The 13,917-nt window shown below is 43.5% G+C and overlaps 2 protein-coding genes across 7 annotated transcripts in view; one reads left to right on the top strand and one right to left on the bottom strand.

Moving 5' to 3' along the window:
- Positions 1-13,917, bottom strand: part of PHETA2 (PH domain containing endocytic trafficking adaptor 2) — a 255,679-nt gene that overhangs the window by 145,089 nt on the left and 96,673 nt on the right. The window lies entirely within an intron of this gene.
- Positions 1-13,917, top strand: part of TCF20 (transcription factor 20) — a 132,519-nt gene that overhangs the window by 66,953 nt on the left and 51,649 nt on the right. The window contains exon 1 of one of the 6 annotated variants that reach the window (XM_049822061.1): positions 678-748. The exons of the other annotated variants lie outside the window; for them this stretch is intronic. The gene's annotated coding sequence lies outside the window, so the exon portion shown is untranslated. Of the gene's footprint in view, positions 1-677; positions 749-13,917 lie in introns of those variants that run through there. 6 annotated transcript variants of the gene reach the window in all.

The following is a 13,917-nucleotide window of genomic DNA, read 5'->3' as shown; positions in this document are numbered from 1 at the left end:
CGCCCGCCCGCCGGCCTCCTTCCCCCGGCGGCGGTCGCGCCGCCTTCGCCCTCGGGGGCCGCCGGGCGGGAGTCCCCGTGCGCGTCGCGGCGACACGCGCGCCGGGCGCGCCTCGCCCACGTGCCGCCGCCCGCTCCCAGCCCGCGGGGCGGGGCGAGACGAGACGAGACGACGGAGCGGACCCGCCCCCGTCCCCGCGGCGGGGCACCGGAGGGGTGCGGTGGAGCGCGGCCCCTTTAAACGTGCGCGTGGTGGGAGGGGAGGTGGCTCCGCCGCGCTCCTCCTCCTGCTGCCGCGCGCGCGCAGGCTCGTGCATGCGCACGGGCGCGCGCGCCGCTCCCCCTCCCCTCCCCGCTCCCTCACCCGGCCGGGACCCGCCGCCTCGCGCCGTTCCCGCTGGCGCGCGCTGCTCCCCAGCGCCCGCCGCCATTGGCTGACGGGAGTCAGCTGACCCCGTGTTATTTCCTGTGTGTGTGTGTGTGTGCGTGCGTGTGCGCGCGCCTACCTGCCTCTGTCTGTGTGTGTGTGTGAGAGAGAGAGAGAGAGTGAGAGTGAGTGAACGAGTGAGTGAGGGGAGAATGGAGCGAGACGCCCCCGGGCCCCCGCGCTCCCCCCGGCCCGGCCCCCGGCCCGCCGCCGCGCCCCGCCGCCCGCGCTGCTGAGCCGCCCCCGCCCCGCCCGCACCTCCCGCTGCGGCGGGGGGCGCCGGGCAAGGCGGCGGGGGGAGGGCGGGGAGGGAGGGTCGCAGGTAAGGGGCACCCGCGCTCGGCCCGGCCCGGCCCGGCCCGGGGGGTGTCGGGGTGTGGGGGAGGGCGGGCCGCGCGCTGGGGAGGCCGGGGCCCCCTCGGCAGTGCGGGAGTTTGCGGGGGAGGGGGTGTGGGGGTCTCATCTGTGAGTTGGAGGGCGAGTGTTGGGTACGAGGGCGGCTTGTGAAAGGGCTCCTGGGAAGTTGTCGTCTTAGCGCGTCTAGCCCCCCGCCCGTTTTTTTTTTTTCTTTAAGGAAAAAATGTTTGTGTTTATGTGTGTTTAAAGAGGCCCTCGTGCTCCCTGCTGAGGTGCCCACTTGTTTTCCTGTCCCCAAGGAACGGTCTTTTGCAGGAATTGTGAAGTTTTTGCGGGGATGCGGGGGATCTGAGCTTCCGTTGAAGGGGTAAATGATTAAAAATGTCGGAGAAGATGGGTGCACCCCATGCACAAATACTGTCCCCAGTAGAGGGACAGGCTGTGTTCTGAATGCTTGAGGTTCGTACTGCTTTTTTTTTCTGGAAGGTTAACCTAGCGTTGCTCATTTGCAGAAATAATCAGAATATAGTTTGTTTCGGCTGCCGTGAGGATCAGGTTGCCTGTTGTTAATGCTGCTTACTTTGCTGGAAGTTGTGTTTACGACTGCAGTTGGAAGTTATTTTTCCTTACCTTCAAGGAAGGAATAAGAAAGTTATGTAACCTAAGTATTTTAACCTATGTATCAGAGCTGCCTAATGGTACTGGGACCCTGTTATTAAGTTGAAAATAGGAGCACATTTGAATGTGAATCAACAAGTGATTGCCTCTGTGAGTAGATCTGGCACCACTGGAGTCCTGTATTTCTTGCATATGCTGTCTTGTCCATAACATTTCCCCCTTCATTAAAAGGAGAGGCAATGTGATTAAATTGCAGCATTGTTTCTTGTACCATTCCAGGTTTTTTTGTAATCTTCCTTTGAAAACAAAAGCGGGGAAAAAAAAGAGAAAAAATACCTGTGAAGGGATTGAGGATCGGTTTCAGAGCTTTCTGTGTCTAGGTTAGCATTTTGAAAGCTATTCATGTCTGTGTCGCTTGTTGCCATCTGTTGATTCATCCGTGGGTAATTCTTTGGAGTGTTTGATTTTTAGCACGCTTCCTGATCAATAGGTGTGCATGTAGCAGCTGGCTCACCTTTACCCAGTCTTTGTAGAAAGATAAAGTGACTGGATGATGGAGATGCAGCAACCTCTGGGTTAGGTTTGTAGCATGTTGGCTGAACTCAATTCAAGAAGAGGTGGGTTTTTTCTACCTATTTTCTAGACTGCTTTTTTTGTTAGATAACTTTGGTTTCAGAGTTTTATAGATGGGTATTGCATAGCATAACTAAGTCCATTTGGTTAAGTTTATGTGATAAATACTTCTTAGTACTGTTATGTGTGAGTTTTTATTTGGCTGAAGTGTTTTGGTTTTGGTGTTGTTTTTTTTCTTAAACCTACATCTTTAAATAGCGTTCCATATTAGTTCACTTTAAGTTGTTTGAAGCTGTTTTTTCATCTGTTGTCTCTGCATTAGGTTCAGTTTGCATATAAAAAGGCAGCTGCACTAGCATACTGCAGAAAGAATTATTATTAAAGAAACGAAAGAGATATTTATTAGTTTAGTCATCTACGTCTTAAACTTTGTTAATGTTGGGAAAGGAGAAGAGTATTTCCTTACTTCTGTAAATTGCTGGTACATGAAATACATATTTTTGTGTTTTCTGGTTAAATTAGCAAGCAAACTACCGTGCCTTTGAGTGGGAGTATGACAGCACCTTTTGTATCAAAAATATGACTTGCCACTGTACATTTTTATTGCTTATAGTTTTGGGAATAACCTCAGGCAAGCTGATAGCTTTTGGGCTTTTTATTAATAGACTTAAATGTCTAGGGGAGGTTTTTGGACCTTCTTGCAAGTTTGATATTCTTCCGACTACCTAGCTTTAAATCTCTTAGCGTACTTTCTAGTAGAATAGTATGTGTTTTGACACAATTTGGCCTTTGATGTCTAAATCAGATTTCAGAGGCTTTGGGATTGATGAAACCTGCATTTTTGCTGAAATGTATACTTTAATAGACCTTTGCAGCCTGGGGCAGGTTAAGCATGGTTCCCTGCATGAAAGCACTAGGAGCAGCTTGGTTGTGAGTGTCTTTACAGGAGGTCAGGAATTATTTTTTTTTGTCCTTTTCTTAGTTAGTAATGTTTAATAAAGAAGGCTTGAGGTGAATTTTTATTAAAGGAGTAAATCTGTTTCTGTAATGCATAAATAAGATCTGAAGGTTATTCAAATGAAACAGAAAACTTTTTTGCGTATTGGTTGTAAAGGAGACCCCTTTTTATTGTCAGAAGTTTTCTTAGCCTTCAGCTGAAGAACTGGGGAGATATTAACCTCTTTACTACATTTTAAAGGATACTTGGATTAAACTTACAGACTTAAAGCAGTATAAGTAAAAACATTCTTAATACGGTTCTGTCTATGTTTGATACATGTATAAAGTCTGTAGGAGAAAGAGTGAAATGTGTAGGTTTTGGGGTTTTTTTCCACCTCCCTCTTCCTGTTGTGGAAATGTGGGCAAAGAAGTCCTTTTGGGCTCTTGGTACAATGTTAAAAAGAAAATCATTGCATACCCCCTTTCTCCCTTCCTTTTTAGGTCATGTTTAACTAAACCACCCGTGAAGCACAGCAAAATGGCAATAATGCTGCTCTTAGAAGGATCCCTTCATAGGAATTGTAGTGCACAATTCCTGTTGCTATTCTACCAGCTTGGCAGGTTGCTATCTGGAATGAGGGCATAATATGTAATAAACTTGAATAATTTCATGCTGCTTGCTTGGCTTCCCTATAATTTGAGATAAGGGTATATTTAAGAGTTTATAGCTGGCTTATGCATATCTTGCCATTTGACACAGGGTATGCCAGATCTCCATTTGGGTGGGGTAGCTTTTCAATTAAAACATGTATTTATTTTTTCATATGCTGTTCAGTTATATTTTATACTTGCGAAGGGTGTTAGACTAATGTTTTTGGAACCTGAGTTCTTATAACTTTCAAAGATTTAGAAATGTTTTTGGCAGTGTTAGCTTCTCGGGCTTCAATGCATACCTTAAGTGGCTGTGTGAGAATTTGTGTTACTTAATCCCGCGTTTGGCCTCTGAGACAGGAAAGATTATGTACAGCACTTTCTGAAGAGCCAACAAACCTGCTGATTTGTTGGTAGAGACTGGACTGAGATCAACCAACTCCCCATTCAAGTATAACTAAACTGCAGTCCAATAGCAAAAGGTTTTTCTTGTCTGTTTTTAGTGGTGTCTCTCAAAACTTTTAAATTTCTGGTTTAGCTTTTTGGACTTCTAAAATAAAAAATAAAGGTAGTCGTAAGTATTTTTAACCACTTCTAATAGTGTTGGTGTACTATGTAGAAATTTTTTTTGGTAGAAAACTGTTTAATACTACTGATGGGGGACACAAACACAATGTAAGTGGAGGTTTGTACTTCTCTAAAATCGTGCAGGAGAGGCTATTGTATTCTGGTAATGGGATCCTGTTTCTATCAAACTTTTCTTATTAAACAACAAAAAAAAAGTTGGTACTGTTATTCTTCTGATGTGGGTCCCCTCTCTTTCAGTTCCTGATTAGACTTCAGTCTTGACTGACTGGAAGATGGAAGATTCTGTCTTACAGCCGCGTATAGCACTGCCAGTGCATCTGTGGCACACTAGTGTCTAGCTACAACACTCCTTGATTTCTTCAGCTGAGCCTTTCCATTACTGCTTACCACTAAGTTATGTATTGGTTTGTTTTGGGAGACTTGGAAAAGCATGTAATTTTCTTCACTCTGCATGTACATGGATTTCCTTTCATTTTTAAAAAGCAGGGGGGAGGGGGAGCCAGACCCCAAAGACTCAAAAGTCGAGGCTGGTGTGTAATCAAAAGCGGATTCTGTTTAGCCCTGTTGGATGAGATTAGTTCAGGATGTTCTAGAGTCTGCAATATGCTGCCTATTTGCCTTTGAAGACAAAAAGATGTGAAAATTAAATTTTACCAACTCTTGAACTTGTTTGTGCTGCATTTGTGAACAACAGCACAAGCAGTCAAATTTCCAGTTTTGACCTGGATACACAAAAGCATTCATGTTGCAGTAAACCTCCTGTTTTTTCCTGCCTCTTGTCTAGTGATTCCTCAACAACAGAGTTAAGAAGTGGTAGAAGAAAGCACAAGCATCTTGTCAGCTCAACTTGGTGACAGTGAATAGGCGTGTGCTTTTCCCAGTTTCTTCTTTTTACCACAGTGTTTGTAACTGGTGATAACATTGGAAGAGTGGAAAAAAATGTTACCAGGTTCTTTGTCCGAGAGCCCTGGCTTGGGTCCCTTTGAGATTTGATCTGTTCTCCGTTTGAGAAGCCCATTATTTCTTGCCTGTGTTGTGATGCAGCAAATACAAAAAAAAGCTAGGAAAATTACTTTTTTTTTTTTCTTCCTCTTTGTTGTAAGCATGCAGCATGCCTGTGTTCATACTGATAACTGTGTATGGAATTATTTATTTTGGAGTATTTTACTAGTATGAACTCAGTCATCTAATTGCTAGTAAATTGCAAGTCGTAAACAGAACCCTCCGATGAGTTCTGATAAGAGCTCAGTACTTAGCTAGAAATTGTATGGGGAGCTACTATGCTAGAATCTTTAACACAGTTTATTGGAATTACTGTTCATATTGCTTTTCCTGTAAAAAATATGTGCTGCAAACTCTGTCTTGGTAATAGTATTCAACTGAACTAGAGACTTGGTATTAGCAGAGCTGAATATAGATGTCTTGTGTCCATATACAACATCGCTAATGACTGTGAAAAACATACCTAAAACTTATTAGCTGAAAGAAAAATATATGCTGTCACACCTGCCAGAACTTAAAGGAATACACCATTGTACACCATAATGAAATGTTGTTAATCACCTTCCAATTCAATATCTGCAGTTTGCTGTTACCTTTGGTCAAATGCCTGGATACACTTGAATTTCCGTGAGATTTGATTTGTCCAACAGTGTTTTCTGAGTAGAAGTTCTGGAACAGTGGGAACACTGTATGTGACTTTTTTAAATTTTTTTTTTTTTTAGTAACATAAATGGTTGTCTGATAAATGTAGTGAATGCTGTGTGATCAGCATTATATTGTCTGCTGGAAATACAGTACAGCAGAGGGGAAATGGTCTAGGAGGTTCCTGGAGTGTGTGGAAGATAACTGACCCAGCTAGGGAGGGTGCCCTGCTGGTCCTGTTTGTGAACAGAGAAGGACTTGTGGGTGATGTGGTGGTTGGAGGCCATCTTGGGCATAGTGATCATGAAATGATAGAGTTTTTGATTCTTGGAGAAGTAAGGACAGGGGTCAGCAGAGCTGCCACTTTGGACTTCAGAGGGCAGACTTTGGCCTGTTCAGGAGCCTGGTTGACAGAGTCCCTTGGGAGGCAGTCCTGAAGGGCAGAGGAGTCCAGGAAGGCTGGGCGTTCTTCAAGAAGGACATCTGAAAGGTGTAGGAGCAGACTGTTCCCATGGGCCAGAAGATGAGCCAGCAGGGAAGACTGGCCTGGCTGAACAGAGAGCTTTGGCTGGAACTCAGGGGGGGAAAAAGAGTTTATGACCTTTGGAGGAAGGAGCAGGCAACTCAGGAGGACTACAAGGATGTTGTGAGAGTGTGCAGGGACAAAATTAAAAGGGCCAAGGCCCAACTAGAACTTAATCTGGCTACTGCTGCAAAAGGCAATTAAAAAAATGTTTGTTTCTATAAAGACATTTGCAACAAAAGGAGGGCTAAAGAGAATCTCCATCCTTTATTGGATGCAGGGGGAAACATAGTGACAATGGCTGAGGTACTTAATGCCTTCTTTGCCTCAGTCTTTAATAGTAAGACCAGTTGTTCTCGGGGTACCCAGCCCCCTAAGCTCCAAGGCAGGGACAGAGAGCAGAATCAAGCTCTCGTAATCCAAGGGGGAAATGGTTACTGACCTGCTGCACTGCTTAGACACATGCACACAAGTCTATGGGGCCATATGGGATCCACCCAAGGGTACTGTCATGCTGTAACCCCAGCCAGCAACTAGGCACCATGCAGCCACTCGCTCACTTCCCCCCCCTCCAGCTAATGGGATGGGGGAGAGAATCAGGGAAAATAAAAAAAAGTAAAACTTTTGGGTTGAGATAAGAACAGTTTAATAGGACAGAAAGGAAGAAAATGGTAATAATAAGACGACAGTAATAAAAGAATTGGAATATACAAAACAAGTGATGCACAGTGCAATTGCTCACCACTTGCCAACTGATGCCCAGTTAGTTCCCAAGTGGTGAACTGCCCCCCCTGGCCACCTCCCCCCAGTGTATATATACTGGGCATGACATCACATGGTATGGAATATTCCTTTGGCCAGTTTGGGACAGCTGTCCTGGCTGTGTCCCCTCCCAACTTCTTGTGCCCTTCCAGCCTTCTCGTTGGCTGGGTATGAGAAGCTGAAAAATCCTTGACTTAGTATAAACCCTACTTAGCAAAAACGACTGAAAACATCAGTGTGTTATCAGCATTCTTCTCGTACTGAACCCAAAACATAACACTATACCAGCTACTAGAAGGAAAATGAACTTTCTCCCAGCCAAAATGAGGACAGTTACTGAGGGAGCTGGCAGAAGTGCTCACAGAGTCACTTTGAATCACTTATCAGCACTCCTGGCTAACCGGGGAGGTCCCAGTTAATGGGAGGTTAGCTAATATGACACCCATCTGCAAGAAGGGCTGGAAGGAGGATCTAGGGAATTGCAGGCCTGTCAGTCTGACCTTGGTGCCAGGGAAGGTTATGGAGCAGATCATCCTGAGTGCCATCACACAGCACGTACAGGACAACCAGGTGATCAGGCCCAGTCAGCAGGGGTTTATGAAAGGCAGGTCCTGCTTGACTGACCTGATCTCCTTCTATGACAAGGTGACCGGCTTAGTGGATGAGGGAAAGGCTGTGGATGTTGTCTACCTAGACTTCAGGAAAGCCTTTGACACCATTTGCCACAGCATTCTCCTGGAGAAGCTGGCTGCTCATGGCTTGGATAGGCGTACTCTTCGGTGGGTGAAAAACTGGCTGGATGGCCGGGCACAAAGAGTGGTGGTGAATGGAGTCAAATCCAGTTGGTTGGCCGGTCACAAGTGGTGTTCTGCAGGGCTCAGTATTGGGGCCAGTTCTGTTTAATATCTTTATCAATGATCTGGATAAGGGGATTGAGGGCACCCTCAGTCAGTTTGCAGGTGACACCAAGTTGGGTGGGAGTGTTGATCTGCTGGAGGGTAGGAAGGCTCTGCAGAGGGATCTGGACAGGCTGGATCAATGGGCCAAGGCCAATTGTATGACGTTCAACAAGGCCAAGTGTCCGGTCCTGCGCTTGGGTCACAATAACCCCATGCAATGCTACAGGCTTGGGGAAGAGCATCTGGAAAGCTGCCCGGTGGAAAAGGACCTGGGGGTGTTGGTTGACAGCTGGCTGAATATGAGCCAGCAGTGTGCCCAGGTGGCCAGGAAGGCCAATAGCATCTTGGCTTGTGTCAGAAGTCGTGTGGCCAGCAGGACTAGGGCAGTGATCATCCTCCTGTACTCGGCACTGGTGAGGCTGCGCCTTGAATACTGTGTTCAGTTTTGAGCTCCTCACTGCAAGAAAGACATTGAGGTGCTGGAGTGTGTCCAAAGAAGGGCAACAAAGCTGTTGAAGGGTCTAGAGCACAAGTCTTATGAGGAGCAGCTGAGGGAGCTGGAGGAGTGTAGTCTGGAGAAAAGGAGTCTGGGGGGAGACGTTGTTGCTCTCCACAACTACCTGAAAGGAGGTTGTAGTGAGGTGGTTTTCAGTCTCTTCTCCCAAGTAAGAAGTGATAGGACTAGGGGAAATGGCCTCGAGTTGTGCCAGGGGAGGTTTAGATTGACTATTAGGAAAAACTTCTTCACTGAAAGGGTTATCAAGCATTGGAACAGGCTGCCCGGGGAAGGGAAGTCGTTGAGTCACCATCCCTGGAGGTATTTAGGACTGGCACATAGGGACATGGTTTAGTGGGACTTGGCAGTGTTAGGTTTGTAGTTGGACTTGATGATCTTAAGGGTCTTGTTTCTATGATTCTATGTTATCATGTCTTTTGTTTCTCAGCTTCCATTCAAGGGAAAAAAAAGAGTGAAGTCAACAGTGTTCTGTCATCTGATGTACATTTTGATTTGCTACTGTAAGTTTTCCCTGTCTCTCTTGGTGCATGTGGAAGTGGGGAGGTTTCCCTTCTCCCAATATATTTGCATGCAATGTTGCGCTCACCAGGTTTTCTGATGTTCTTGATCCTGACCATACCTTGTGCCTATTGCTACATAAAAATAGTCTTTTTTAGAGAGGTCTGGAAAAGTATGAAAGACACTTAGCAGGCAGTGAATCAAATGACTTGGGCAAAATTGTTACAGAAGGTAGTAGCAGATTGTCTTTATATAGCAGGGCATTGCTGAGTGAGTGGCAGATTCTCTTCTGTACTGCTGGAGAGCGGAAGTAGCGGGAGCATAATTGAGAATTGCTCCAAAGTGATACTATTTATTTTGCATGGAAAAACCTAAACTATGCTATCCTTATCCTCCTTCCCTCCAAATCATGGCACTGTAATGGAGAAACATCGTCCCTTTGCCTTAGTCTCCCATTCAGTGTGAGAGTGCATAAAGAAAACTTAACTTTACGCATTATTGTTTGGTTGCAGCTGTGGTAAGGGATTGGCTTTGGTGTTGACTCAGGGAGGTCCACTGCAGTGTGGTATTCTGCACCTCTGCACGTCTGACTTCAGTCAGCATCATGTTTACTGCAGTTTAGGGAGCAGGGTGGTGATTCTTGCCTTCTGGTCTCTTCCCCTTTTGGGGTACTTTTGTACATTTCATATCTTGTGCCTCTTGTACATACAGTTATCTTCTCATGTTCTAGTTATGAGAGACAAAGCTTTCTTCTTTCTTGAGAATTGCTCAGTTGAGTACATGTTGTTTGAATGAAGGTAGTATCCTGTAATTAGGATGCAGAAATTTGGCTTGTCTTGTTCATTTTGTGAGTTCCCTTGTCTTTTTGCCTTGCAGAAATATAGTTTGCTGTATGTTTGAAAGGTGGAATTTGTGGAAAAGTGAAGGGGTGTGTGTATATATAATAGAGCTGCTGGAATTGAGAAAGGGAGAAGAGGTTGACTGTATGTATTCTCTACAGCCTAATCAAAAGGCTGTCAAAGCTGGTGAAAAAAGATGACTTGAGTGAATCTGGATCAAGCTCACTGGGGAAAGCACACTTCTTAGCTCAATGAGGAACATGGTCAGGAAGCTCCTAGATGTGGATGGGAGGAGAAATTGGGAAATCAACTTCCTTGCTTATCCATAGAACTGTAGTGTTTATAAAGACTTTGTTAGGCCATGTTTACTCATGGAATTTGTCCTGATTAGCTCCATGTCTACACTGCCCTTCTGCAATAAGCTAAGGAGTGATCCTTTTGCCCAGTTGGTTAACAAGACATGAAGAATTAAATCAGGAGCAGTTCTCAGGGTAAAAGTCAATGACTTGTCTTTGTTGTCATCTTTCTAGCTGAAACAAGGTAGCAAACTTTTCAGTTTTTCATTGAATGTTTGGATGCTTTACAGCAAGGGAGGAAACAGCATCTTGTCTTTATGTTCTTGTAATAGAACTCTCTGATACATTAGCGTTATGGAATGATTATATATAATCCTTCATGTATGCTTTATGTTAATTGTCCCTCTTTATTTAGTCTCATCTTGAGGGAAGCAGGATGGAGGAAGAAACAGTGGAGTCTTCTGGCTTTGTTTTTCTCTTTTCCTTGGTGTACAGGATGAATGACTGCAGGAACTCAAGTTTAACAATGATAGGGCTGATTCTCAGAGTAGTGGACCATCTAAAGCTCCCTCTGTCTTACTTTGAAATCTGAACTATAGCATTGCCAAAAATTATACTCAGAGTGCAGCATCTTTATTATCCTCCACTAATCTGTATTTATAGAAGTGTTCGTTCTTCTCTGGTGCTGAATTCATCCCTCCTCTTTGCTTTCAACTGCTGACTTTCTTCAGGATTTATGCTCTGGGATACGAAGTGGAATACATGCAGTGGAAGCTTCGTCCGTCAACTTTCCAGCAGTCTCAAACGCTGCCTGACACTATCGCTGTGGTGATACTGAAATCTCTTGGGGGAGGAGAAAGCTTTAGACCCCAGCTGTGAGAAGAGCTGCAGTTGCAGCTTGTTCATTTCTGTGAACTGCTTATGCTTATTAGAGTTAATTTTGTGACTGTGGTGTAGTCTGACTACTGTTGTTACTCACTGTGCCTTTGGCTGGGGCAGCAGAACTTAGAAGTGTGGAGTTAAGTGTCCGCAATTTAAAGTGACAGGGTATGGTATCTTGTTTGTTGGTTATGGTGGCCTGAGTTTATACCATATAATTTCAAACATTTAACTGAGGTGTATTAGAAGTTTAATCACTTTACATGCATAAAATTGACATGGAAAGAGACCTTCTGGAAGGCTTTTATTTTTCATTGACTCCATCAGGGAGCTGGTGAGAGTGAGCCAATTGAAGTGCTTTAGGCCGAGGCTTAATGATACAGAAATTTAAAAAACCAGGAACTTAAGGAGTTCTTAACTGTTAGCTCCAACGCTGCAGTATGCTGCCTCCTCTCTGTCATCTCTCTGTTGGTTATGGCAGTGTAACTACAGTGGGGATGCATAATTAAATGGTTCAAGAAACTGAGCCAATCTGAAAAATCCAAAGAAAACTTGCAGTGCTGGGGCAGGAATGAGAGTCTTGGGGATGGGAAGGTAGGAAGAGGAAGAAACTCCTTAAAATAGCACTGCCACTGAAGTAATCTTTTTGTTGAATCACTTAAATGTATGAAGTTCTTTTGTATTAATCTGAACTGTTTCTTCTGTCTCCCTGTAACCGTGGCTGTCGTCTTAGTCTCTCCCTGTTAGTCTCTCTTAGGAGACAACACTTAAATTGTAGGAATGGGTCTGCTTCAACTTTTGGCTTCAGCATGAGGCAGATGCTGTGGAATCTAGAGAGTGGAGGAATGAATGAGCAAAGTGATGTTTAGAGGATATAGGTTGTAGGAGACAAGGAGAGATGTCAGGGAAAGAAAAGTTGTTGGGTTTTTAGTGTGAAAATCTTAAAAATGTTTGGACTTTTTTTTTTTTTTTTAGGGAAGCTCAACCACTTCTTCCTTATGTTAGAGAAAAACCTTATTTTCCGCTAACATTTTATCAGTAAACATCGTATGGCCTTGAATGCATTTTTTTTCTCAAGTCTTCCATTGCAGGAGTTTTTGCAGACCTTCCACACCCAAATTGCTCTTAAATCTGTGTCGCTTTATAGGGATGAAGTGCTAAATTGATAGGAAGAATGATAACCTTGGCTAGTGAAACTTGAAAGTGGTATAGTGCATAGCTAAATCTCTTGTGTTCTCTTAAAGGAACAAAAATTATCTGTAAGAATTTTGGAGCACATAAATTGGAGTACTGCTTTACAGCAATTGGACAGCAATTCTTTAATTTGTTAAAGTAGATCGAGGTTATAGTTCTACCTGGTTTTAATGTTATTACGTATAATGTAACTAGGTGATACTATCCTCAACAATGGTTTTATCCTGATCAATGAATTTAATTCTTGTATACAGTGCATAACCTGTATTGTAGTAACACTTTGCACGTAACTGATAAGAGCTTTTGTGTTAATTTACTTTATTTGCCTTGACGAGTTCCCAGGAGTCTTAGTTATAGGCTCATTGCACCAGGCATTGTAAAAAATAATAAAAAGACTTAATTGTATAGACTACATTGAATAGAAAAGACAGACATGTATTACAGGTAAAATTAAATATGACCGAAGTAGTCATCTCAGCAACTTGTCATAATTTCAAGAGATAATGCATTTAAGACTTTAAAGGCAGGGGCTACTACTTAGTATGAACAAATTATAAAAGTTAATTCAAAATAATGTGGTAGGTTTTTTTTCTTAAATGCTGTATAGTTCTGAGTATCTTTGGTACTGGATAAATTTCTGCAATGAAAGTGGAAGCTTGGACAGATGGAACCTGGCAACCTTGCTCATACTTTTCCACTTTCCTCTTGCAATTACTGATTGATTTCTCCTTTTCACTGTCTTCGGTTTTGTAACTGAAAGGTGAAGGTTTGGTGAGAGTTGTGATGCTTCTGCTGAATGTCCTGTCTTACATGTCTGATGAGGTGAAGAACAGATCAGAAGCTGTCCTTGAAATGGTTGCTCAGATTTTGCTGTATTGATGAAGCAGACATGATGTTTGACTGTTTGGAGGAATTAGAGATATAGACACAGGTGAATTTGCAGTGAGAGGCATATAATGAGTTGCCAAACTTTTCAGAGGAGTAGTGAATTGGGTTAGGATGTGCAATCAGCTGATCTGCAGCTTGAAGAAATGAGGAGCTGAGGGTTCAGTATTATTTTCATTTTGATGGTGGGAAGGGTTGTTTGACTGTTGTGTGAAGATGAAGAGCCTTTTAAATATGAACTTCTGATTTCAAGTGCACTTCAGTAGCCATGGCACTTAAGCAGTTCCTGCTGTGTCCATTTTGCTGGTACAAATGTTTGCGTAGTGATACAGTGAACGGATCTGTCAGTTCAGAAATGGCTTTTCTCCCTCGCAGAAGTGTTTCTCAGCTGTATCAGTTCCCTGATCTGGCTTGCTGCATTAATGGCTATGTTAGCACTGTGTGGAGGAGGCTGGTCCTCTTAAGCTAGTGCAGAGAGGACTGACCCTGTATGTGAAACCAAAATTGTTGTTTTAATCTTTGACATGAAATGGAATCTGACTGATTTGCTTAGATTTTTATTAAAATAGCACTGTTAAAAATTTAGATTGATAACTTTCAGCAATCGGTTTGTGGATTTTTAAAAGCTATTTAAGTGCTTCTGTGCTGTCGATTGAGACCGAGAACCAATGACATAGTAATAAAACCAAACATATAAAATCAGATAAAATTCTGCTGAAATTTGATCATTAGTTATATTTCTAGAAATACATGTTTTCTTAGCACCACAACTTTAGTACCAGCTTACAACAAAATTTTGTTCTTGTCAAACTTACTTCATGTTTAAGAG

The sequence above is a fragment of the Accipiter gentilis genome, chromosome 18, assembly GCF_929443795.1.
Source record: "Accipiter gentilis chromosome 18, bAccGen1.1, whole genome shotgun sequence".
Classification (NCBI taxonomy): domain Eukaryota; kingdom Metazoa; phylum Chordata; class Aves; order Accipitriformes; family Accipitridae; genus Astur; species Astur gentilis.
Note: the sequence above shows the minus strand (reverse complement) of the source record. Positions and strands in the feature narration are given on the sequence as shown.